The sequence below is a fragment of the Crocodylus siamensis genome, chromosome 11, assembly GCF_052110815.1.
Source record: "Crocodylus siamensis isolate JL-2025a chromosome 11, ASM5211081v1, whole genome shotgun sequence".
NCBI classification, from domain to species: Eukaryota; Metazoa; Chordata; order Crocodylia; family Crocodylidae; genus Crocodylus; species Crocodylus siamensis.
In genome coordinates, this window is record NC_143405.1 from 30,991,709 (window position 1) to 30,993,921 (window position 2,213).

Genomic DNA, 2,213 nt, shown 5'->3' on the forward strand with positions numbered 1-2,213 from the left:
TGTTACTAGTACAGTTTTTTCTGTTGAGTGGTGAAACTATGTACAAGGTCGTATTTCTGTTCACATAAAACATGCATTGTTAACTGCCTTAGCTAAAGCAGAGCATATATGGTTTTGAGAAATTAATGGCTTTCTTATAGTACCATTTAATACAAGTAGAAGACTTTGTGACATGTCAGTGCAATCTTCCTATAAATGCATGATTTTGTTCTAATTCCTAGTCTCTTACTGAACTAAATGTTGTCAGTGATAGACTGTTTCTTAGCCTCTAAACTTCCAGCCAGAATCTAAGTCTACCACACAACTCTCAGACAGTGTAGAAGTAAGATTTCTGGTTTTTTTCTCACTAAAGAAATGCATATATACTACTGCCGAATTTAGGGGACCTGACCTACAGGAGTGCAGAGTTTCCGTAACGTCTCTTTCAGAGTTCTGTCTTGCAATGTTGTTTATTCTATGATGGCATCAATATGAATGCTTCTTCCATGACAAAAATTTTTAAGGTAGCATACATAGGGTAAAATGTTTTGAGGTACCTTCCCTTCGTCATATAAACAGAGCTGTTGCAAGGATTGAATCACAGCTATTTCTTGTGCCAAAGTAAGTTTTTGGGGTTTGGATGCATATATGTTTGGCTGTGAGTGGGTTCCATGCCTCTTCCAGTTGAAAGCCAGGTGCTTGACAGTCAGTAGTAAGCAAGCTTATGCCAGGGACTGCACAGGGATCTGGAAAACAACTCCAGTGCAGTCCCCAGTGGGCCAACAGTCAGATGTTTGTCAGCTGGATCCAGGGACCACAAGTACTGACTTTCATTTTTGCAGGGGGGAGGAGGCGAGTGGAGCTAAGATGATGGACATGTGGAAAGTTGTATGCATTTCATATGACAGCCTGACAGGGACCACACCAGACTCCCAAACTGGCACTAGTGCAGTTCCAGCCAAGCCAACAATCAGGTGATTGCCAGTTGGGCTCAGAGACCACACAAAGGTATGGAACTGTGTGGTCCCCACCAGACCAATTAATCAGTTAATTGTCAGGTAGGACCAGGGATAACACAGGAGTCTCAAGCCAACTGTGGTGCAGTCCCTGTTAGGCTAACTATAAGCTGATTTGTCAAAACCCTGCACTTGGCAACTCTTGCTGAGCTGTCAGCCATGGGTGGGATAGAGGTTCCCAGCTGGGGGAGCTGAACGACTTCCTTTGTTGGGGACATTAAACCCCATATTCTGGGACCTAGGGTGCCCAGGACCCTAGGTTTGGGGAGAGGCCTCTTGGCCCTGGAGTGCTGGGACCCCAGGATTGGGTAGTGATAGCCCAAAACCAGGACCCCTGTGTGCTATGATATGATAAATTTGCATGTGCAGCCCAGCTGGGCTGAATATGTACTTTTTACAGCTCCTGGGTCCCCAAGGTCCTGTCACACTGGGACCTTTAAAAATAGTTGGGCTGCACATGCAGTTTAAAGGTCCTGGTACACTGGTACCCCAGTATCAGGGAATCTCTCCCTGATCCCAAAGTCCCTGTGTACCAGGGATGTCAGAAAACCATATGTGCAGCCCATGTGCACATGTAGTTTCTAAAGGTCTGTAGCAGGACACTAAGGTGCCTGCTATTCTCAGAGGAGAGGCTGGAATCCAAGTGCTGGTTGCCGTAACAACTGGTTAAGGAGGGAATTGGCTGCGGCTGCACCTGCAGCTGGTCAGCTGACTGGAAGGGGCAGGGCCAGGCTCCCATATGAATCCCAGGCCTGAGGCTAGGAGGGCAGTTCCCTGCTGGCAGCCAAGGGGGAAGGGAGCTCTGCCAGAGCAAGCAGAGGGGAGAGGTGTGACTGCACAAGCAGCTCCTGATACTGTTATGGGATGGAGTATTCCCTGGTAGGGACTGAATGATGTTTTAGCCGGGCGGCTTGGATTTTTGTTATAGCCCAGGGTTTTGTTTTTTTTACCGGAGGTTTGGCTGAGGCTATTAGGGGGTGGAGGCGGCCTCATAGGGGACCCATGGCGGCATGGGAACCCCAGCCTCAGAGCGAGGGGGCCACTGAGAAGCCTCACAGAGAGGGGGCAGCAGAGCACCAGGAAAGCATGGAGCGAGACAGGGCTGTGGAAAGCCCAAGGAAGACAAGGGGAGGGCCAAATTACAACAAGGTCCAGATTAAACCACATCAGTATCTGCGAGGCTTGGGCTGCGGTATAGGGGAAGAAAAGGAGCCGCAC